At 49.8% G+C, this 25,189-nt stretch overlaps 1 protein-coding gene across 11 annotated transcripts in view; it reads right to left on the bottom strand.

Moving 5' to 3' along the window:
* Positions 1 to 25,189, bottom strand: part of LOC102159510 (dehydrogenase/reductase SDR family member on chromosome X) — a 334,565-nt gene that overhangs the window by 128,177 nt on the left and 181,199 nt on the right. The window contains exon 9 of one of the 11 annotated variants that reach the window (XR_002341349.1): positions 140 to 506. The exons of 8 other annotated variants lie outside the window; for them this stretch is intronic. The gene's annotated coding sequence lies outside the window, so the exon portion shown is untranslated. 2 more of the 11 variants (XR_002341346.1, XR_002341345.1) reach the window with 2 other exon arrangements.

Raw genomic sequence — 25,189 nt, forward strand, 5'->3', positions numbered from 1 at the left:
ATGGACGGGGAGCTTGGGGTCCGTAGATGCAAACTGTGACACTGAGAATGGATCAGCCATGAGGTCCTGCTGTCCCGCACAGGGAACTCTGTCCAGTCTCTTGGGAGAGACCAGGATGGAAGAGAGAGTATGAGAAAGGGAATGTGTATAGATGTATGACTGGGGCACTTGGCTGTACCACAGACATTGGCACAACACTGTACATCGAGTATATTTTAACAAAGAGAGAGAGAGAGAAGAAAAGCAGACGGGCACTTGGGAAGCATGAGCATCCCCAAGTCTGTTGTTCTGGCTCCTTCCTCAGTCTCTCTCCTCCTCTGGATTTGGGTCAGGGTGTAGGACTACTTACGTGCTTCTTAAGGTTTTTGCAATTAAGCTCAAAGAAACGGATCCAGGGGTCCAGGGATGCTCCGTGCATTCCTCATTCAGATCTGCAGAAGCTTGGCTCCATGAAGCACACGTTTTGCAGTGACACGGGCACACAATTTCCTTGGGAGTGTTCAGTTCTGTAACACGGACTTCACTTATAGATATTTATAGAGAAGAAAGAAAGAAAAGGGAATGAGAAAGAAAAAGGTGGGATGGGGGCGTTTCCGCCTTGGCACCGTGGGTTAAGAACCCGACGGCAGAGGCTGGAATAGCTGCAGGGGCGCGGGTTCAATCGCTGGCCCGGAGCTGGGGGTTCAAGGATCTAGGGTTGCTGCAGCTGCTGCTCAGATTCAGTCCCTGGCATAGGAACTTCTATATGATGCAGGTGCGGCCAGAAAAAAAAAAAAAGACAGAAAGAAATGGAAAAAGAAAGAAAAAAAGTTGTGCTAAGAGGTAAGGTAAGAATTGGAACTCCAACCCTCTTTACCTGTTTCCTTGATTTTTTATTTTTGCCTCTGGTGCTTGTGGGATAGGATATTCGGTGCTGATGGAGGCTTGGGGCTAAGACACCCTCCAGGCACATTTCAGGGTTACCTCTTTGTTATGAGGGACTATCTCTTTTTCTTGTTGTTCTTTTGTTTTTGTTTTTAAAAGGCCACACTTGTGGCATATGGAGGTTCCCAGGCTAGGGGTGGAATCGGAGCTGCAGCTGCCAGTCTACACCACAGCAACGTGGGATCTGAGCTGTGTCTGTGACCTACATCACAGCTCACGGCCACTGCGGATCCTTAACCCACTAGGCAAGGCCAGGGATCGAACCTACATCCTCATGGCTGCTAGTCAAGTTCTTAACCTTCTGAGCCACAACGGGAACTCCCAGGAGGGACTATCTTAAAACCGGGAGCGGAAGAGGCCGTGAGCCAGCTAAGCAGATGTGCTCTGCTGCGATTCAGACAAGGGGGAGAGTAGAAGCCACATTTCTGCTGCAACCTGGAGTTTCCCTTTCTAGGCAAAAAAATGAGCCGCCAGGAAGCATCTGAAAAGACGTTCAACCATCTCAGTCGCCGGGACATGCGAAGAAACCCACAGGGAGACTCACCCTCAGCACAGCTGTGTCCTAAAGGACAGGCCATCACGGGTGCTGGGGCGAATTCACAGAAACGGGAATTTTCCGATATTGCTGGTAGACAGGAAAACTGGCACTGCCACGTGGAGAAATACATTGCTGGGGCTTCGACAGGAAAAGGAAGACTCACCCGGTGACTCGGCCACAGCACTCTTCGGCACTGACCCCAAGGAACACAACACCGGTGCTGTTTAAACAGCACCTCGGATGCGTATTTTCCCAGTGGCATTTGTCCCAAGAGCCGAAAACTTGGAAACACACCAAGCATCCAGCCTGGGAAGGGAGGATAAACAGAACGGGGTCCCGTCATGCAAGGGAATATTATCCAGCCATCAAAGCAGACCAAGTGCAGATACAGGCTTTGTTGCACATAAATCTTGAAAACACTGAGCTAAGTGAAAGGAACCAGCTACAAAGGGCCAGGCGGTGTAGGGTTCCATCCACATGAAATGCCGAGGGCGGGCTACGTGTATCTGTCTGTCCCAATCTAATTTTCTCCCCGCCCCATTTCCCCTTTGGTAACCATAAGTTTGTTCTCTGTGTCTGTGACTCTGTTTCTGTGTCATTGATCAGTTCACTTGTATCATTTTTTTTAGCTTCCACATATAAGTGTTACCATCTCTTTGTCTGACGTACCTCACTTAGTAGGAGAATCTCTAGGTCCATTCCTGTTGCTGCCAATGGCATGATTTCATTCTTTTTCATGGCTGAGTAGTATTCCATTGTGTCTACGGACCACACCTTCCTTATCTATTCCTCGGTCGATGGACATTTAGGTCGTTGAATCTGCCATCTGACAAAACCATCAGCCATCACCTGGTTACCTCACGGAGCTGGTTCCCCCCTCTTGTACACAACAGAGAAATGGGGAAAGGAGGGGAAAATGGCTTTTCTGGACTCCTGACTTGATTGCGTCATTTGCTTATTCAAAAACAAGTTGCCTTCTCTCCATTTTCTGCAGGATGATTTCGATGACTTGGCCCAACAGCAAATCTGACATCCATCTTCTCTGCAAGTTGAACTTCAGGGGCTCCGACAAATGAATCATTGCTTCATTTGACCCAATCAAGACCCCAGGCGTAGCTGGGGTCCACTTTCACCATAAGCAACCCCCTCAAGTCCATGTGGCTGCTCAGCATCAGAGCCGGGGTTCCGACCTGGGTTTGACTCCTAACCTGGGCTTCTGCCTGGTTGGGTCCTGACCTGGACACCAACAGGAACCTGCCCACAACCAGAAGCCTCTCTGACTCCTCCAATGTTCCTTACACACATATACGTACACACACACACACACACACACACACACACTTCCGAGGGTGTCTGCAATAAATGACCACAGAATGGGATGCTAAAGACCACAGGCATCCACCCTCCCCCATCCTGGGGACCAGACGTCTGAGGTCAAGGGGTCCCAGGGCCAGGATCCTTCCTGAGGCTCCAGGGGAGGGTCCTTCCTGCCTCTTCCAGCTTCTGGGGCTCCAGGTGGCCCTGGGCTGGTGGCCGCCTCCCTCCCGGCTCTGCCTCCGTCTTCACGTGGCTTCCGCTGTGTGTCTGGGTTTCAGCTTCTGTCTCTTAGGAGGACACTGTCCTTGGAGGGAGGGCCCCCCCTCATCCAGGAGGACCTCCTCTCAGACCCCTCACTTCATCACACCTGCAAAGACCCTGTTTGCAGGTAAGGTCCCATTCCTGGGTACAACCACTTAGAAGATGGGATTTCTCTCTCCTTTTAGGGGATACAACTCAAATTACTACCATACACATAACACATGTATGTACACTGTATCTGCATACACACACACACACACACACACACAATATAATACGTATATAGAATAAATAAGTATATATATTTCATACATTTTTTTCCTATAAACATTTTTGAGCACATTTTGTACGAACGACTTTCAATAAGAATTAACTGGGTGTCTGGATCTTTACATTTGAACTCTGTGTCACTATGTGTGAGCATTATAAATAAAATGATAAACTGCTTTCGTTGCAGGAAACATCATTCTACACTTACAGAAACGGAATTAAGCCCTGGCTAATTTTAGTCTTGCTATTTCATTTCCACACTGTGGAGGACATAAGATTTTTTCAGGTCTCAGGTATCTGTCACTCTCTCTTCTCCCATGCAACCTAATTTTTTTTTTTAAATCCTGGGGCACACTTAGAAAAGCTCAACAGTTAATTTTAGGTGTCGCAGGCTATAGGGTGGCACCAAGTTTTTCTTTTTTCTACTCCTAGTCTAGATGTGGCTGCAATGGCTTTTGTATTCTGGCCACACTTGTAGCACGAGGAAGCTTGATGGAGGGATTGAACCTGTGCCATGGCAGCAACCCGAGCTGCTGCCGTCACAATGCCTCATCCATAACCTGCTGTGCCACATGAGGACTCCAGGGTTCTTAAGATGAGGTGAACATTTAAATCAGGAACATTTAAATTACGTAAATCGGGTTAAGTAAAGTAGACGGCCTCCCCCATGTGGGTGGGCCACATCTAATCAGTTGAAGGGCCCAGGAGCAAAAGACTGCAGTTCCCTTGAGAAGGAGGAATTCCCACTCCAGACAGTCTTCAGACTCAAACTACAGCATTTACTCTGTGCTGGGTCTCAGCCTGCTGGTCTAACCTAAACATTTTGGACTGGCCGGCGCCTTCAATCATGTCTGTCAAATTCTTTTTTTTTTTTTTTTTTTTTTTTTTTTTTTTGCTTTTTTAGGGCCACACCTGCAGCAGATGGAAGTTCCCAGGCTAGGAGTCAAATCAGAGCTGCAGCTGCTGGCCTACAGCACAGCCCTAGGAACACAAGATCTGAGCCACATCTGCGATCTACACCACAGCTCATAGAAATGCTGGATCCTTAACCCACGGAGTGAGGCCAGGGATTGAACCCACATCCTCATCGATACTAGTCAGGTTCAGTCCCCCTGAGCCACAGTGGGAACTCCTCAAATTCATAAAATTATCTATCTAATCATCTATCAATCACCTACCATCTCTCAATCTCTCTCTATTCATTTATCCATCACGTATCTATCATCTCAATATTTATCTAATCTGTCAATCACCTAGCTTCCCACAATATCTATTTATCCTATCACCTATCTTATCTACCTATGTAACTATCATCTATGTAACTATGTATCTATCTCTATCTACCATCTAATTTATTTATGCATCTATCATCTATCTATCAATCTGTCTGTCTATCTATCTGATCTCGTGTTGGTTCTCTTTCTCTGGAGAACCCTGACTGATACAGAAAATGACAGTAAGATACCCTGGGGTGGATGGACAAAGCTGTGTCCAGTCAGAGGCCATGAGCGCTGGGCTCGGCTGCACTGACCAGTTCCCCACAGCCCTTAGGAATCACGGTGGGGCCTCTGCCAGGTCCTCCAGGTGGTGTTCCCTGAGCTTCCCTGTGGAGCAGAGATGGTGCCTGGACTGGTCTGTCCATCAAGGTTCTGCCTCTCCTGTTTCTCTGTTATTCTTACCCATATGCATCAGCCCTCCCTGCCTTTCCCTCCCTGGCCTGGAGCCTCGTCGGGGGTGGGGGGCGGCTGGGGGGGGTGTGGGTGGGGAGGGAGTTGGGGGGTGAGGAAGGGGACGCGAGAGGGTGAGGGGAAAGCAGAGCTGGCAGCAGGACAGAATCTAATAGATTATGTGACCATCTCAGGACCCGCTACCAGACGTCCCTCCAGGCATCAGGTGTCCTGCTTCTGAAGAGCAACGGAGCGAAATCCATATCCATTGACCCCAAACTCATTCATCTCCCCAAGGGGGAGGGGGTCACGCAGATGTCCCACTGCCCCCAAATCGCTCCTTCCCTGCCTCCCAGGGGCATCGAAGCTTCCCGGGACGATGCATTACCGCTTCTGCACTTTAATTCTGGGAAAAATGAAAATGACCACGCCCCCATGTGGAGCTGGTGCCTGTGGACAGAAAGAGCCCAGGAAAATCCAGAGGCTCCCAGGTGTAAATGTAAACCAACCACACGTCAATAAACAAACAAACAAAAAATCCAAAGGTAGAGGCAGGTTTTGTTCTGACAGGCTCTCCATCTGAACGGGAGCTGGAAGATGAGTTTTGCCTCCATGGTCAAGGGCGCTTTCCTGCACATCCCCGCGGTGGTTTCACGGGTCATCCCCAGTCATCCCCAAAGGGCTCCTCATCTTCTTCTTACAGATGCACCTGCCGCACACAGCATTTCCGGGCTACGCCTTGAATCCGAGCTGCGGCAAAACGGCAGCAAAACTGGATCCAAGCCTTATCCGCGACCTACACCGCAACTTGCAGCAACGGCGGATCCTTCACCCACTGAGCGACGCCAGGGATTGAACCCGCCTCCTCGTGGATAAAACGTTGGGTCCTTAACCTGCTGAGCCACAACGGGAGCTCCCGACCTCCGCATTCTGATCCACTTCTCCCCTTTGAGCCCGTTCCAGTCATTGTTCTACGGGGGTCCCAGGACCCAGGAGGACACACAGTGTCTTTGCCCCAGCTCCGCTGAGCAGAGAGTTCACTCGTTACACCTGCAGCTCGCAGAGACGGGAACCGCGTCAAGACGCCACTGGCACTGCTTTCGGTCAGTCTGGGTCCTGGAATCTTCCCACCGGTCACCTGGGGACAGGCTCTGAGAGAGAGCCTATAGGTCTGCCTGCTGCTGGCGGATGCGCCTGAGAACACCTGGGAGGGGCGGAGGCGCAGGAAAGCGCGAGGGCGGGGCCGAGCGTGGTCGCGGCAGACACCCCCTGGCTCCTCCGGGAGCTCCGGCTGCAGCAGGCGGAGACCCGCATCCACACCGCAGGCCCAAGTGAGGCGCGAGCCGGGTACGCCCCCCTGCACGCTCTGCCCTGCGTCTGCGGGGACAACGCTGCCAGCAATGGGTACCCTGAGTTCACGCGAAGGGACTGCGGGTGGGAGCAGCACCCCACCCGCAAAAGGGCACGTCTGCAAACTCTGGTCCGAGGGCCACCTCCCCACCCCGCCCCCGCATGCTTTGTGAATCAAATTTTACTGGTACACAGCCGAGTCCCCGCTGCTTTCCTGAAACCCCTGAAACGGAAATCCCTCGGCTGCAAAGCCTAAAATATTGACAATCGGCCCCTTTACAGAAAACAAACTTATGGTACCCACGGGGAAAGGGGGAGGCAAGAATTAGGAGGTTGAGATTAACAGATACACACACTATCGCACGTAAAACAGATAATCCACAAGGATCGGCTGTCCCGCACCGGAAACTCAACTCAATACTCTAAGAACCTATCCGGGAAAAGAATCTGAAAAAGAATACATATATATATATATATATACATATGTATCACCGCGTCACTTTGCTGTACACCTGAAACTAACTCATTGTCAGCCAACTAGAGTTTAATAATAATAATATAATTAAAAAGATCATCAATGTTTGAGGTCCTTTTGGAAAAAGACGCTGAGAAGTTCAATGCCATCGCACGCTTTGATTTCATTTTATCACTGCCGTGGACGGCATCCCTCGTGAACGGTTACCATTTAAATAAAAATGAAGAGATGATATAAGCTCTGTGGGAAGTGGTTGCATAGGACTGTGTGCGAAACACCCCCACTCAGTGCAGTTCTATTTCCTCTGTAACATGGGTACAATCAAACCTTTTGCAGGAGTTCCCATTGTGGCTCAGTGGAAACGAATCTGACTCACATCCATAAGGATGCAGGTTCGATCCCTGGCCTCGCTCAGTGAGTCGAGGATCCACCGTAACCATGGCTGTGGAGGAGGCTGGTAGCTGGCATACTGATTCGACCCTTGGCCTGGGAACTTTCATATGCCACAGGTGCAGCCCTCACAAGAAAAAAAAAATTTTTTTTTTTTTGGTCTTTTTGCTATTTCTTGGGCTGCTCCCGCGGCATATGGAGGTTCCCAGGCTAGGGGTCGAATCGGAGCTGTAGCTGCCAGCCTACACCACAGCCACAGCAGTGCGGGATCCGAGCCGTGTCTGCAACCTACACCACAGCTCATGGCAATGCCGGATCGTTAACCCACTGAGCAAGGGCAGGGATCAAACCTGCAACCTCATGGTTCCTGGTTGGATTCGTTAACCACTGCGCCACGACAGGAACTCCAAAAAAATTTTTTTTTCATTAAACCTTTCTCATCAGATGCTTATGGGTATGAAGCAGGCATGTTTGTGTAAAAGTTCAACCACGATTGCACGTGCACGTGGGCACACACTGGAGGGAGGCTCTTTTTTTTCTTTCTTTCTTTTTTTTTTTTTTTTGAGCTGCGTTAAAGCTTCTCCACATTTACAAAATACAACACAAACGGCCAGTGCAGCCTTCCCGCCCACCATCCAGGAAACATACTTCCCCAAAGGACCCAGAGGATGAGGGGACCAATGACGCTCGTCATTTCTGAACACGCAGACACCTGATACCTGGCTCTCCCGGCTCACGGCAACACTGGATCCTTAACCCACTGAGCGAGGCCAGGGATCAAACCTGCATTCTTATTTTCAATGCCAAGGTTTAGTTCGGAGCTGGGAAGTGGAGAAAACAAAATATTTTTCTTCTGAGGAGTAAACTAGAATTAGGGACATGCACGTGCCTGGTGAGTTCCCCCAAAATGGAACTCAGGGTGACAAAGTGGGGACACTCAGTGCCACCTGCTGGCAGGGAACACACATGGGTTTTACATGGCAGAGCACGGCTGAACCCCGCGAGGGCAAAGACAGACGCCAAATAGAAAGAGCAGCACCCGAGAGAGTGGCTCCATCCCCCCACCACAATGGGCCTGAAGGCTTCACCCCAGGTTCACCGCAGACTGTATCCAGGGTGCTGGACGGTTCTCGGCTGCCCCATATGCCCAAGTGCCTGTATAGTGGCTTCTGTGTCTTCTCGTCACAGACACGCTCCACCGCCCCCGGTCCCCTGCAAGGACCCCTGCACTTTGAGGTTTCAGGAAGACCCTTTGTGGAACGCCTTCACCTCCGACCCCAGGCGCCCAGCCCAGCCCCACCCGGTTTTTGTGGCCGGCCGCCCAGGGCATCACAGGTTGGGTCCAAACCCCACTCTCTCTCCTTGCCAGCTGTGCTCCCCGCGGTCTGCCCGCACGGCTCACCGAGCGGACTTCGGAGCTGTCTCCATGTGCACGTGGGTGCTCGCCCTTCCCTCTCCAGCCCCTCTTCCCCCTTCCATGCTCTTCCTCGAGCTCCCGGACTCAGGGTCCAAGTCCAAGTCCAAGTCCTCTTTGCAGTTCTGCTTCGCCCACCTCCACGCACGCCCAGGCACACAGGCGTGCACACACAAGGACAGGAACGTACACATGCCCGCATATACGTGTGCAAGGCATCCACACAGCCAGGCTCTCATTCACACCAGCATGCAAACATGTGTGCACATAACGCACCTCACGGTACACTGCACGAATGCACACGCACGCATGCAGCACCCGCCCGCACACATGCATTTACTCATGCACACACAGTCATGCACACGTGCAAATAAATGCATCACGCACTGCCCACTGGCACACATGCATTTACTCCCACACATGTTCACACTCACAGGAACATAAGTTCATCCACTCAATGCACAAGGCATTCATGCCCATGCCCCAACTTGAACTATGCACACATGTGTGCACGCACACACACATATGCCTATACACGTGGTGTACACACACAGTCTGAAGCACCTGGGGACGGCGGACACATAAAGCCCAGGTGTCTACACTGGGACTCCCTCAAAGTCACCACATTTACCATAAAATTCACCTTTTATCCCAACCAGCCCCTGCTTCCAACCTCCACTGTCTGGTGACTTTCGAGGGTGTGGCTTGGGGACATGCGTCTTCTTTCAAGTTCACCGGGAGCCTTGGGACCTGCCGACCTTCGGCCACGTCAGTGAGAGGTGGTGACCTGTGACCAGCCCCACAGGAGTCAAGAGGACGCCGGCCCCTTACCTTCTGCCCAAGGCGGTCGCCCACCCATCCACCCTGACGGTTCCTCGGCTACCCGCCCCCCGCCCCCGCCGAAATCCAGGACTCAGGGTAGCGAGTCACTCCTCCTATGTAGGGCTCACCTTCGGCCCTCCACCCCCTCTGCCGCCTCCCTGCTGTGGCCTTGGGTGGTGCCAGGTAGTTGCGCCCCGTTGTCGCCGAGAAGGGCTGTGCTCTTCCACGTGGGGCTGCGACAAAAACCCACTGCCCCGGTGCTGGTGCCAGATGGTGCCATCAGCCACCAAACCCTCGAGCCTGCAACCAACACCTGCGTGTGAGGTGCCCCCAGCAGCTGGAAGGTGCCCACACAGGACCCCCAGTGACACCATCATCCCCCAGTGCCTGCTGGCTGCGGCCAGGAGCGGTGGCCTGGGAGGTCGGAGGTGGGCTCTGCACGGGGCACCAATGCTGTCTCTCCCCGAAGCACCTGTCGCGCCCTCTTCCTACCCTCTCAGGCTCAGCCTGCCCACCCCAGTCCCCGTTCTTCCCTAACCCAGTGAATACCCTTTACGGTGAATTCCTAGACACGGGGTGGACAGAGAGAGTCCTTCAACCTGACCCGGTCATCCCCCTGGACTTGGGCTCACGATGCTGCAGGGACACAGTCCCCTTTGCTTCCGGATTCGCCAAGCCAAGCCCTGCCCCGGGGCTTTGCCCAGCCTGTCCCCCCTCAGTGGAGCCCCTGTCCCCTGGGAATAGGCAGGACTGACCCTCCCACTGGGGAGGGCTTGACTTCAATGTCACCCCTTCTGTGACCCCTGTCAGCCTCTCCACCTGCTTCTGCTCCTAAGAAACCACGTCTCGCTCCTCGGGTCTCAGTGTCAGTGCTCGTGTCCCTGTCGAGGTTCCGATCCGCGTCTTCGTGGATTTACATCTACCTGTGGTCTATTATCTACCTGCTATCCGTCATCTGTTACCTAACCAACCATCTGCCCACCTACCCATCTAACCTGTCAATCGTCTACCCACCTCTTCTTTATTATCTATCTAATCCAATCCTCTATCAATCTTCCACCAATGAATCTGCCATCTACCTCTCATCTCTCTCTCTGTGTCTGTGTCTCTATCCCTGGATCAATCTATCTGTCTGCCTATCTATTACCTATTATTTACCTATCATCTAACTACCTATTAATCACCTACCATCTATCTCTGTATCTCTTTATCTATCATCCGTGCTTCTACCATCTATTATTTATCTATAACCTGTTTGTCTGTGTGTCTGTCTGTCTATCTGTCTGTCTATGAACGACAGTGGTTAGAAATTGAGGAAGCCTCTGCCCCCTGTAGAGACTTGACAGTGTCTGGAGAAATTTCCGGCTGTCACAGCAGAGGAGGGGGCTCCTGGCCTGTGCTGGGTAGACACCAGCGACACGGCTCAGGCCCCCACAGAGCATGAGACACCCCCCCTTCAGGGTCCTCCGGCTGAGAAACGCAAGTGGAGAGGATGAAGGCGTCTTAAGAGATGGAATTCTGGCGCAGAAACAGCAGGCTGGGGCACATCCCCACTCCCTACCCCCCGACACAAAGCTCCAGGTTCTGGCACAGAATCACCTCTGAATCAGCCCCGGGGGCTCAAAAGCAGAGCGTAGCAACACTCAGCCTCCAGGGAAGCCATTGCTCCCGGGGAGGCCAGGACCAGTGTCACCTCGCATCCTTGCAGGACCTGATCTTTCATAAAAAATTTTATTTTTCTTTTTTCTTTTCTTTTTTTTTGGGGGGGGTGTGTGCTGCACCTGCAGCATATGGAAGTTCCCAGGCTAGGGGTCCAATCGGAGCTGCAGCTGCCAGCCTACACCACAGCCACAGCCACGCGGGATCCAAGCCACGTCCGCGACCTACACCGCAGCTCACGGCAACACCAGATCCCTCACCCACTGAGCGAGGCCACTGCCTACCATCTCTTTCATCTGTTATTATCTACCACCTGTCCACCTATCATCTATCTCTGTATCTCTTTATCGAATGATCTTCTATGTACCCATCGTCTATTATTTATCTATAACCTGTCTGTCTGTCTGTCGGGTTCTTAACCCGCTGAGCCACCACAGGAACTCCAAAAATCTACCATTTAAAAATCCATCTTGCAGGTGGCCTCAGATTGTAAGAAGCGTCTGCTCCCAGCACTGCAAGGGGAGAGGAAAGCGAGCTGTCTTAACTCCTCACAGGGGGCCCTCGTGCAGAAACCCAGGCTAAGGTGCTGTTCTGCACGGGCGCACATGGGTTCCACAGCTGCCCCTCCAGGGCCTGCCCTTGCATCGCCTTGTAAGGATGGCATCTCCTTATTCTTTTCCTTTGTGCTCCAGTTTCTCCTTCACGCTGGCAAATGCACAGACCCACCATGACTTGCAGAATTTCCAAAGCACAGAGCTCCCGCTCTGCCCAGCACGTCGGCTCGGGCATCAATGACTAATGTGTGCTGCAGCCCAGCCGGGGGCGGGGGCGGGCGGGCGGGCGCTCCGAGGGCTTGGCGGCCGTGGCTCTGCCCTTGGCCAGGGCCTCCCCGCTCCCCGCCACGTCGGGCGCTTTAAAGTCAGAAGCACTCTCTCCTGGGCAGGAAACTAAATTAATTTCCAAGGGACCTGCAGAGATCAGGGTGAAACTGCTCTGAAATGAGTAGGAATTGCAAATGAACCGCCGAGGGTGAGAACGGGGATGTGACCGCAGAGGGAGAGACAGAGACAGACAGACAGAGACAGAGAGACAGAGACCGAAAGAGGGAGACACAGAGAGAGAGAGAGAAACACCAAGAGTAGAGAGAGAGAGAGAGACAAAGAGAGACAGTGACAAAAAGACACAGAGACAGAGAGACACAGAGAGAGAGAAAGAAAGAGAGAGGAAGAGAGAGAGTGGCGGGAGGGGAGAGAGCCTGCATCAAGGAGTTTTTTTTTTTTTTTTTTTTTTTTTTTAAGAGTCATTCTTGGGCGTTCCCATTGTGGCTCAGCAGGTTATGAACCCAACTAGTACCCATGAGGATGCAGGCTCGATCCCTGGCCTTGCTCAGGGGGTTAAGGACACGGCGTGGCCGCGAGCTGTGCTGTAGGTTGGAGTCACGGCTCAGATCCCATGTTGCTGTGGCTGTGGTGTCAGCCGGCACCTGCAGCTCCGATTCGACCCCTTGCCTGGGGTCTGCCCATGAGCAGCAGATGCGGCCCTGAAAAGACCAAAATAAGTACATCAGTAAAATAGGGCACAAATCAACATCTCTGCAGAGAGAAAAGCAGACTCACAGACAGAGAGCCCAGATCTGCGGCTCTCCAGGGAGGCGCCGATGGGGAGTCTGGGGTCAGCAGATGCTACTTGTATTCAGGAAGGACATATGACAAGGCCACTGAGGTTCACGGTGGAACGTGTGTGGCGTTAAGGCCGGTGCACCCCAGGCTGGGGGGGCTGGTCAGTGTGTAGTCAGAATCGAGGGTGAAGACAGACATAGAGCAGGCAGGTATCTGCAACGCAGAACCCCCAGCCCTTTGGGGAGACCTGTTCTCCCGGGGCGGCGGGGGGGGGCACCATTGCAACTCCCCATCTTCTCCAGGTCACCACGTGACCTGGTACAGCTGGTCGCCCGTCCACCACGAGTGTGTCACAGACGGCGACAAGCGCTCAGGGTCAAGTGCCCTGACCCCCGAGTGATACTGAATGGCTGCCCGGGACTGCTCCCGCCTCACTTCCGAGGTCCGCGTGGGTCTCGTGAGTGATGCTGCAACCGAGCAGGACCGCCAGCTCCTTTCCGGGACGGGAGCCCGCACGGCGCCACGTCCCCCGCCTGCCTGCCGTCTGTAGACAGGCTTTCGCCTCCCAGGCTGTCCCCGAGCTCCGAGGGGCAGATTGAATCAGAAACGTGAGGAAGTGCAGAAGCGAAGGAAAGCCGTCAAGCCAGCCCCAGAGCCACCGTCTTGCCTTCGACAAAGTCGAGGACCTTCTGTTCTTCCTCGAGGGTGAGCGACGGAGGTCCGAGCCGTGGCCTGGAGGTGTTTTGCGGACACTGAAACCCCCGCCAGGCTGGAAGACGTTACCTGCGTGCTGCCCACCTGCACGGAGACCCCGGACCCACTGGAACCAGGAGGTGGGTGACGCTGACTCCACCCCACCCGCCCATCAGAAGAAAGTCCATGAGCTGATCACCTGTATTTACTTATTTATCTATTTTTATTGTTTTTGCTTTTTAGGGCTGCACCTGCGGCATATGGAGGTTTCCAGGCTAGGGGGCTAATCAGAGCTGTAGCCACCAGCCTACGCCACAGCCACAGCAATGCAGGATCCGAGCCGTGTCTGCGACCTACAGCACAGCTCACGGCAACACCAGATCCCGGACCCACTGAGCGAGGCCAGGGATCGAACCCGCATCTTCATCGATACTAGTCAGATTCATTTCACTCCCTGCTCTGTCTTTCAAAAACCTTTTCCTGAAAGAATGTATGTGTGTGTGTATATATGTATGTACGTATGACTGGGTCACTTTGCTGTACAGCAGAAATTGACAGAACACTGTAAACCAACTGTAAAAAAATTGAAACCTAAAAAAAGAAAATATAAAATAGTTCAATAAATAAAAACCTTTCCCTGAAAGCCATGGGGAAGTTCGGGTCTTTTGAGCACGAGCTGCCCGTTCTTGCTCGGCACCTGCAATAAACCCTGCCCTCTCCTCCCGGGGTCAGCAGACAGGCTTTGCTGCATGCAGGTGAGGGGACCCGGGCTTCGTGCGGTCCCAATGTGTCTGAGCAGCTCATGTCCCAACTGGTTACAGAAAAGAAGTAACAGGCTACACACAGGTGACACGGTGACAGCACAGCCATGCCAGGGACGACCCTTCTGGGACGCGGCTGAGAGCGGACCAGGCCCCTCTGGGAGACGCAGAGTCTGCGACGTGGGTGGTGCAGTCCTTTGCCTGCCCCTTTCCATCTCGTTCCAGAACGTTTTCATTCCTTCAGAAGGAGACCCCGTTCCCATCAGAGGTCACTCCAAGCCCCCTCCCCCAGCCCCCGGCAACCACCTGCCCACTTTCTCTCTCTGTGCCTGGTTTCTCTCCCCGAGCATCGAGTTGACTTAGAATCGGTATAAAAGGGGAGGAGAGAGAAATCAGCAGTTTGGGAGGGACAGATACACACGATTATAAACAAAATAGATACGCCACAAGGACCCACTGCAGAGCACACGGAACTGTATTCAATACTTTGTAATAAGCTACAAGGAAAAGACTCTGAAAAAGAATACATATGCATAGGGACCACGGAAGCACTATGCTGGGCACCTGAAATGAATACAACATGATAAATCCACTCTACTTCAATAAGTAAAAAACACTCCCAGACTCTCCCAAAGGAATCTCTATTTAAAAAATAATCACTGAAAAAATAATCATTATAAGCCTCTCAGTATATGAAGCGATTCAAATTGCAGCCACGACACGACGTGATGTCACAACCCCTGTATCCGAATGGCTAAACTGAAAATACTGACGGAGTTCCCGTCGTGTCACAGCGGTAACCCACCCACCTAGTATCCCTGAGGCCATGGGTTCAATCCCAGGCCTCGCTCAGTGGGTTCAGGATCCTGTGTTGCCATGAGCCGTGCTGTAGGTCGCAGATGTGGCTCAGATCTGGCATTGCTGTGGCTGTGGCTGTGGCCGGCAGCTGCAGCTCCGATTGGACCCTTAGCCTGGGAACCTCCATATGCCACAGGTGCGACTTAAAAAAGCAAAAAACAAAAAGATGGAAAGAAAAGACAAGACGGCTAATAGCAAGTGCTGGGGAGGACTGGAGCAGCGGGACTCCCACGTGTGGCGGGCGGGGAGGCAAAACGGCACCACCTCTCTGGAAAAACCGTTTGGCCATTTCTTACAAGGTTCAACATACTCTCAGCATAATGACCCAGCAATCCCACGCCTAGATGTTTATCCAAGAGAAATAAAAGCTTGTGTCCACATAAAAACCTGTATAGGACCGTCAATAGCATCATTCTGCATAAACCACCCCAAAATGGAAACCACTTGGCTTTCCATCAGTGGGAAGGGATTACCTACTGGGGAGCACACATGCCATGGAATATTACTCAGCGATGAAAAGGAACGGATCACTGTTCCACGCGATGACTCGGCTGAGTCTCAGGTGCATCCTGCTGGGTGCAGGAAGACAGCTACCTGCAAACGGCTCAGTACTGCAGGGTATAGTGCAGGGTGTACAGAAAAGAAACAGACCCCTGGCTGCCAGGGATGAGGGCTGGAGAGAGGGTCTGACTGGGAAAAAAGTCCAGGAGGAGGGAATTGTCTGCGGTGATGGAAATGTTCTAAGTCCCATCAGGAGGTGGTAATGACGAGAACGTATGCACGGGAGTTCCCTTGGTGGGTCAGTGGGTTAAGGACCTGATGTTGTCTCTGTGAGGATGTGGGTTGGATCCCTGGCCTCACTCAGTGGGTTAGGGATCCGGCGTGGCTTTGAGCTGTGGTGTAGGTCACCGATGTGGCTCAGATCCACGGTGCTGTGGCTGTGGTGTAGGCTGGCGGTTGCAGCTCTGATTCGACCCCTAGCCCGGGAAGCTTCATACATGGCAGGTGTGGCTGCAAAAAGAAAAAAAAAAAAAAAGAATGCGAGTTAAAATTCACATGACTGTACTCCAAAAATGCTTGATTGTATGTAAAATGTTGAAAAGGCATCTATGTGGAGTTCCCTGGTGGCTCAGTGGGTTAAGGGTCCAGTGTTGTCATGGCAGCAACTCTGGTGGCTGCTGAGGCCCAGGTTCAATCCCTGGTCCAGACCCTTCATGACTGCAGCCAAAAAATTTTTTCTTTAATTTTTTAAATAAAAGAAAGTAAAAGAACTCTATATGTTCAAAAACTTGAAAGTGGAATTACCCTATGATTTGACCATTCCACATCTGGGTCTTTACCCCAAAGAGGTAAAAGCAGGGATGTGAACAGGTATTTGCACCCTTGTGTTCACAGCAGCACTGTTCACCGTGGCCAAGAGGTGGAAGCAAACCTTACATGTCCTTCGATGGATGGATGGATGGATGAACAGAACGGGATCCATCCACGGAATGGAATACTATGCAAGCATGAAAAGGAATGCGGCTACAACGTGGATGGACCTTGGGGACACAGAAATAAAGACGCTCAGAGAAAGAAAGTCACAGACAGACACATGCTGCAGGGCTCCACTCTCAGGAGGTGCCTAGAGGAGTCAGAATCACACAGACAGAAAGGAGATGGCAGGGCGGGAGCTGGGGACTCAGGGTTTCATGGGAAAAGCGTCTCCGGTTGGGAAGACGAAATGGCTCCGGAGGTGATGGTGGGGGTGGCTGCACAACAGGGTAACGGTATTAAACACCACTGCACGATGCCCTTTAAATGGTCAAGATGGGATAGTCTCTGCTCCTTTTTTTTTTTTTTAACCACAATTAAAAATTTTTTAATCGATTTAAAAGATTTCTGGGTGAAAACTGTGCATTCGAAGAGAGCATGCAACATCACCCAGGAGCTCAGGCAGAAGATACTGTGAGTGCCGTTTACACGGACTTTTCTGTCTGCTCTTGAAAATGCTCGTTTTCAGTGAAATGCAAGCTAAGTCCATGTGGGGTGCATCAGGGAACAGGAGCAAAGGCTCTGCCTGCCGGGGTGCCGTGAACCCGGAAAGCTGCAGGCCCAGGAAACAGTCACCATCTCTGGCTGGCTGGCTGTCTCTCTGTCTCTGTTTCTCTCTCTATCCATCTCTCTGTCTTTCTATCCGTCTCTCTCTGACTCTGACTCTGTCTCCCTGTCTCTTTCTGTCTCTGTCTCTCTATCTGTCTCTCTTTCTCTGTGTATGTCTCTGTCTGTCTCTCTCTCTGTCTCCCTGTCTGTCTCTGTCTCTCTTTTTATCCATCTCTCTGTATCTGTCTACCTGTCTCCCTCTTTTTGTCTCTGTCTGTCTGTCTCTGTCTCCCACTATCCATCTCTCTGTCTTTCTATCTGTCTCTCTCTGACTCTGTCTCTATCTCCCTGTCTCTTTCTGTCTCTGTCTCTCTGTCTCTCTGCCTCTCTCTCTCACTATCCGTCTCTCTGTCTCTCTTTCTCTGTGTGTGACTCTGTCTCTCTTTCTATCCATCTCTCTGTTTCTGTCTGTCTCTCTCTCTGTCTCTCTGTTTCTCTTTCTATCCATCTCTCTGTCTATCTGTCTCTCTCTTTTTGTCTCTGTCAGTCTCCCACTACCCATCTTTCTGTCTGTCTCTCTTTCTCTCTCTGTCTCTCTATGTCTCTGTCTGTCTGTCTCCCTGTCTCTCTCCCGCCCTCTCGGGTCCAGAGCTGAACTGAACGTGGCACTGAGAAACCACGATTGCAGAAAGGCCAAGTGTGTCCCTGTCCCTCACTTGGTGCAGCAGGATCCCTGCCTTGATCCGTGAAACCCCTCGCCGCCGTCCAGAGGCTGGGCACAGCAGCAGTTCTGTCCAGATGTGGAGGCTGTGTCTCCAGGAGGGGCGCCTGGTCCAGGCGTACAGGCTGTGGCGGGGGCGGGGTGTGGGGTGTGTGCCCGCCAGCCTCTCCCAGCATCCCGGACACTCGAGCGCTCAGAGAGGGTGATCCCGGGACACCTTCCCTCGGAAAAGTACACAGCAGTGCTCCCGGGCTGGGGCTGCATCTCAGGGGCTTTTTTTGTTTTGGTTGGTTTTGTTAATTTGGTCTGGAACAGACAGAAAACTCACTTGGGATTTTGATGTGCATTCGAGCTCTGCAACCGTAAAATTGAGTTGCGTACAGCTTGAGATGCTTCAGTCTTTGTTGTGCCCCAAGGGGTTCCTGAAGAGAGCAGGCTCGACTCCCAGGGGACATTTGGTGATGTCTGGGGACATTCTGGGGTGTCACCACCCTGGCACATGGTGGATGGAGACGGGGGACCCAGCTCAACCCCCCACAGAGCACAAGAGGCACCCAGCGGAGTTTTCCGGACCCAGTGTCCGCAGTGAGAGGCTGAGAAACCCAGACCTGACCCGAGACACTCCGTCTGTCTCCGTGTCTGTGTATACAGCCAGCATCTATCTACTGTCCATGAGTCCCTCAATGCCTCCTCCTGCCTTCCTTCCCTTCTTTCTTTCTCTTTCTTTCTCCTTCTTTTCTTTTTCTTTCTTCTTTTCTTCCTCCCTCCCTTCTTTCTATTATCTATCATCTACTGAGTATGTATTTAGCATCTATTGTCTACTGACTCATCAGTCCATGTAATTATATCACCACCTATTGATCTATGTAACTAATAACTATATGTCTGTCTGTCTCTCATCTATGTATCTGTATCTATGTATCTATCTTTCACCTATGTGTCAATCCATCAATCTATGTAAATATGTAACTATGTATGTATCTACCATCTATGTATCTGCATCTATGCATCTATCACCTATTTGTCCACCCACCAATCTATGTAACCACATAACTCTGTGTGTGTGTGTGTGTGTGTGTGTGTCTATCTGTCATCTGTCATCTCAGCATCTGCCTCTATCTATGGCCGTGGTTTGCAACCAAAGACCATTTTACTTCCCTAGAAACACCTGCTGTTGCCTAGGGACATTTTTATTGTCACAATTTGGGGGCTCCTGACCCCTGGGGGGTGGAGACCAGGGACCCTGCTCAACCCCCCACAAAGCACAGGACACTCCCCCCGTCAGAGTCCTCCAGCCCCCAATATCCATCCCGTGCAGGCGGAGAATACCGGGGGGAAGCCGCTAAGACCATCCCATCCCATATAATTTCTGCATATTATATATAATGTTTTTTTCACGAATCGAATTGTGAGAAACCCAAGGTCTAGGCGTCAGGCTACTTGGTCCTGCTTCCTGGCTGTGTCCTGACCTCCCTCTGGTGATTTACAAACTGCAGAGACACGTCCATTCTCTGGTTTGACATCCTGAGGCTCCATCCCTCTTTTCCAAGCAGAGAGGTGCCACCTGCCCTGCCAGGCGATGCTCTTGGTCCTTTTCCTCCAGCAAGAATTTTGCATCCATAGCTTAACCAGGTGCCCCTGTCCCTAACATGCAAAGCACGTCCTGAAAGCAAATCCTGTGCTTTGCGGCAGCTTCTTGAACTCCCTGCATCTCTAGCACTGGTTTCTAATTCAGTCCAGACTCGGCAGAGGCACAGGACCATTCAGGCCGTGCCTCTAGGTCCCTGCGGTCCTAGGAAATCGATGGTCACATTTCACTCTGCTTTGGGACTTATCGAAACTTCCATGGAGCTCCGACTGTAGCTCAGTGGTAACGATCCCAACTAGCATCCATGAGGACACGGGTTCGATCCCTGGCCTCGCTCAGTGGGTTAAGGATGTGGCACTGCCGTGAGCTTCGGTGTAGGTCACAGATGCGGCTCAGATCTGGCGTGGCTGTAGCTGTGGTGCAGATCGGTGGCTACAGCTCCTACTTGAACCCTAGCCTGGGAACCTCCATATGCCAAGGGAGCACCCGCAAACACACACACACACACACACAAACCTTCCAGGAAAGAATTTCAAAGACGGGCAGACTATGACGGAACCCAAAGGGGTCCGTTCCTTTCCGTTCTGAAGGTGGCTGGAACTCTTCCTCTTTTTCCCTCCTTCCTGCCCTTTAGAGACAGGAAGGCAGTTTTCCAGGGAAGCAGGGCTTCTGCTACAAGGGAGCACTGCAGCCTGCTTGCCTTTGCTGATGATGCCTGAGGTCACAACAATAAAATAAAAAGGGAGGCTGCCGACAGCCAGTGACATTCAGTGACAGCCACGGCCATGGGGATATATGGCCCCAGTGCCTGGGAGGCTGGTCCAGTGCTTGGGGAAGGAGGACCTGCTTCCAGAGGTTATCTGTTCTCAACGTGAAAGCATGAACTGCTGCATCCTTGCAAAGCAGGCGACAGATGACCTTGGAGACAGATGGCGGTTGTGTTTTGCATCATGGAGCCTTGACAGTACTCGAAAGTGAAGGCTTGGACCCAATACCTCAGGGCTTCCTGGCCAAGACGTGCCTCCACACAGCGTTTCTCAAAAGCATCGGGCGTCCAAATGTCACACGCGGAAATATGACATGTGCGTGCTGGCGGACGGGGACTTGAGACTTGAGAGCTCAAGGCGGGGGTGGGGACCTCATTTGCAAGTTGCAGAGACAGTTAAATGAGGTGATATTGGAAATGTCCTGACACCAAGTAACAGCTGCGCGAGTGGAAGCCACGTCTCCTGTCTTACTTCCTGACGTTGTTTATTTTATCTTTTATTACTCAATGAATTTATTACACTTATAGTTGTACAATGATCATCACAACCCAATTTTATATCATGGCCATCCCACAACCCCAGTGCATCCCCCCACCCCCAAACTGTCTCCTCCGGAGACCATACATTTTTCAAAGTCTGTGAGTCAGCATCTGTTTTGCAAAGAAGTTCATTGTGTTCTTTTTTCAGATTCCGCATGTCAGTGAAAGCATTGGATGTTGGTGTCTCATTGTCTGGCTGACTTCACTTAGCATGAAATTTCCAGGTCCATCCATGTTGCTAAAAATACCGGTATTTTGTTCTTTTTAATGGCTGAGTAATATTCCATTGTGTATATGTACCACATCTTCTTGCTCCACTCCTCTGTCAATGGACACTTAGGTTGTTTCCATGTCTTGACTATTGAATATAGTGCTGCAATGAACATCAGAGTATATATGTCTTTGCGAGTCATGGTTTTCTCTAGATAGATGGCCAGGCATGGGATTGCTGGATCAAATGGTAATTCTATTTCTAGTTTTCTGAGGAATCTCCATATTGTTTTCCACAGTGGTTGCACCAATTTACATTCCCACCAACAGCGTAATAGGGTTCCCTTTCTCCACACCATCTCCAGCACTTATTGTTTGTAGACTTTTGGATGATGGCCATTCTGGCTGGTGTAAGGTGGTACCTCATAGTGGTTTTGATTTGCATTTCTCTAATCATGAGTGATATTAAGCATCTTTTCATGTGTATCTTGACCATCTGCATGTCTTCTTTGGAGAACTGTCTGTTTAGATCATCTGCCCATTTTTTGATGGGGTTGTTTGTCTTTTTGGTATTGAGCTGCAGAAAGTGTTCATAAATTTTGGAGATTAACCCCTTGTCAGTCGATTCATTTGCAAAGGTTTTCTCCCATTTTGTGGGTTGTCTTTTTGTGTTGTTTAGGGTTCCCTTTGCTGTGCAGAAACTTTTAAGTTTAATTAGGTTCCATTTGTTCATTTCTCTTTTCACTGTCACTGCTCTAAGATATGGATCTGAGAAGATGTTGCTGTTGTTTATGTCGGAGAGTGTTTGGCCTATGTTTTCCGCTAAGAGTTTTATAGTGTCTGGTCTTATACCTATGTCTTTAATCCATTTGGAGTTTATTTTTGTGTATGGGGTTAGGGAGTGTTCTAATTTCTTTCTTTTGCATGTGGCAGTCCAGTTTTCCCAGCACCACTTATTGAACAGGCTGTCTTTTTTCCATTGTATATTCTTGCCTCCTTTGTCATTGATTAGTTGGCTGTAGATGTGTGGGTTTAATTCTGGGCTTTCTATCCTGTTCCACTGATCTCTATTTCTGTCTTTGTGCCAGTACCATATGGTTTTGATGATTGTTGCTTTGTAGTATAGTCTGAAGTCCAGGAGCCTGATTCCTCCAGATCCATTTTTCTTTTTCAGGATATCTTTGGCTATTCTGGGTCTTTTGCACTTCCAAACAAACTTTAAAATATTTTGTTCCAAGTTCTGTGGAAAATGTCCTTGGTAATTTGATAGGAATTGCACTGAATCTGTAGATTGCCTTAGGTAGTATAGTCATTTGGATAATATTAACTCTTGTGATCCATGAGCATGGTATATCTTTCCATCTGTTTGCGTCATCTTTGATTTCTTTCATCAGAGTCTTATAGTTTTCAGAGTATAGGTCTTTTGTCTCTTTGGGTAGGTTTACTCCTATGTATTTTATTTTTTGGATGTGATGGTAAACAGGATTGCTTCCCTAATTTCTCTTTCTCCTCTTTCATTGTTAGTATATAGAAATGCCTTCGATTTCTGTGTATTAATTTTGTATCCTGCGACTTTACCAAATTCGTAGATGAGCTCTAACAGTTTTCTGGTAGAGCCTTTAGGATTCTCTAAGTATAGTGTCATGTCATCTGCAAATAGCAATAGTTTTACTTCTTCTTTTCCAATTTGGATTCTTTTTATCTCTTTTACTTCTCTGATTGCCATGGCTAGGACTTCCACAACTATGTTGAAGAGTAGTGCTGAGAGCGGACATCCTTGTCTTGTTCCTGATCTCAGCAGGAATTCTTTCAGCTTTTCACCATTGAGAATGATGTTCGCTGGGGGTTTGTCATATATGGCCTTTATGATGTTGACGTAGGTTCCCTCTATGCCCACTTTCTGAAGGGTTTTTATCAGAAATGGGTGTTAGATTTTGTCAAATGCTTTTTCTGCATCTATTAAGAGGACCATATGATTTTTATTCTTCAGTTTGTTAATGTGGTGTATCCCACTGACGGATTTGTGGATATTGAAGAATGCTTGCATCCCTGGGATAAATCCCACTTGATCATGATGTACAATCCTTTTAATGTATTGTTGGATGCGGTTTGGTAGTATTTTGTTGAGGATTTTTGCATCAATGTTCATCAGTGAAATTGGCCTGTAGTTTTCTTTTGTTGTGGTGTCCTTGTCTGGTTTTGGTACCAGGGTGACGGTGGCCTCATAGAGTGAGTTTGGGAGTATCCCTTCCTCTGCAGTTTTTTGAAATAGTTTCAGGAGAGGTGTTAGCTCTTCTCTAAATGTTTGATGGAATTCGCCTGTGAAGCCATCTGGTCCTTGACTTTTGTTTGTTGGAAGTTTTTTAATCACAGTTTCAATTTCAGTACTTGTGATGGGTCTGTTCATCTTTTCTATTTCATCTTGGTTTAGTCTTGGAAGAGTGTACTTTTTTAAGAATTTGCCCATATCTTCTAGGTTTTCCATTTTATTGGCATATGGTTGCATATAGTAGTCTCTTACGGTCCTTTGTATTTCTGTGGTGTCCGTTGTTACTTCTTTTTCATTTCTAATTTTATTGACTTGAGTCCTCTCTCTTTTTTTCTTGATAAGTCTGGCTAAGGGTTTATCAAATTTCTTGATATTTTCAAAGAACCAGCTTTTTGGTTTTTTGATCTTTTCTATTTTTTTTTTTGGTTGTTTTTTGTTTGTTTGTTTTTGTCTTTTCTGTGGCATATGGAGTTTCCCAGGCTAGGAGTTGAAATCAGAGCTGGAGCCACTGGCCTACGCCAGGGCCACAGCAATGTGGGATCCGAGCTCCGTCTGAGACCTACACCACAGCTCATGGCAACACTGGATCCTTAACCCTCTGAGCAAGGCCAGGGATTGAACCCTCAACCTCTTGGTTCCTAGTCAGATGCATTAACCATTGAGCCATGACAGGAACTCCATCTTTTCTATGGTTTTCTTTGTTTCTATTTCATTGATTTCTGCTCTCATCTTTACGATTTCTTTCCTTCTACTACCTTTAGGTCTTGTCTGTTCTTCTCTCTCGAGCTGCTTTAGATGTAAAGTTAGCTTGTTTCTTTTAGCTTTTTCTTGTTTTCTGAGGTGGGCTTGTATTGCTATAAACATTCCTCTTAGAACGGCTTTTGCTGCATCCCATAGGTTTTGGAGTGTTGTATCTTTGTGGTCATTTACTTCTAGGTCTTTTTTAATTTCCTCTTTGATTTCTTCAGTGACCCATTGGTTGTTGAGTAGCATGTTGTTTCGTCTCCATGTGTTTGTGTCTTTTGCAGTTTTATTCTTGTTGTTGATGCCCAGTTGTATAGCGTTGTGGTCAGAAAAGATGCTTGATATGATTTCAATTTTCTTAAAGTTACCCAAGTTGGATTTGTAGCCCAGGACATGATCCATCTTAGAGAATGTTCCATGTGCACTTGGGCAGAATGTGTATTCTGCTGCTTTGGGATGGAGTGTCCTATAAATATCTATTGAGTCCATCTGGTCTAATGCTTCATTCAGGGCCTGTGTTTCCTTATGGATTTTCTGTCTGGATGATCTGTCCATTGCTGTAAGAGGGGTGTTAAAGTCCCCCACGATGATTGTGGTATTGTCGATTTGTCCTTTTAAGGTTGTTAGCAGTTGCCTTATATATGGTGGTGAACCTGTGTTGGGTGTGTAGATATTTAAAATTGTTGTATCTTCTTCTTGGATTGATCCTTTGATCATTATGTAGTAACCTTCCTTGTCCCTTAAAATATTCTTCATTTTAAAGTCTATTTTGTCTGATATGAGTACTGTGACTCCAGCTTTCTTTTGATTCCCACTTGCATGGAATATTTTCTTCCATCCTCTCACTTTCAATTCTTCATATTGTTTATAATAATTACTTTTCATTGGGCTGAACCAGGACACAAATGGACCTGAGGGCTGGCCCATCTCTAAGACAAGATGTAATACCCAACAGCCCACTGTGTGTGGAGGGGTGTTCTGCCCCCGCATCAAGCACTGGGCTTAGGTGGACGGGAGCTAGGGGGTCACCCCCATTCCTGGAAATGGAGGGTGACGTCTGATGTCCATTGGAACCCACAGCATCACACTATGTCAACGCTAGCATCACTGCCATCAACGTCCCTGGAAAATCACTCTTGCCCACTGGAAACCACAGCTCAGTAACCCTCACCCCCACCCTGGAGGGGTTCCTTCCACAAGCGAGCTGGGTGTCATGGAAAGACACAAAGGAGGGTTGGCCAAGACTGGGGC

Source organism: Sus scrofa, unplaced genomic scaffold (assembly GCF_000003025.6).
Source record: "Sus scrofa isolate TJ Tabasco breed Duroc unplaced genomic scaffold, Sscrofa11.1 Contig905, whole genome shotgun sequence".
NCBI classification, from domain to species: Eukaryota; Metazoa; Chordata; class Mammalia; order Artiodactyla; family Suidae; genus Sus; species Sus scrofa.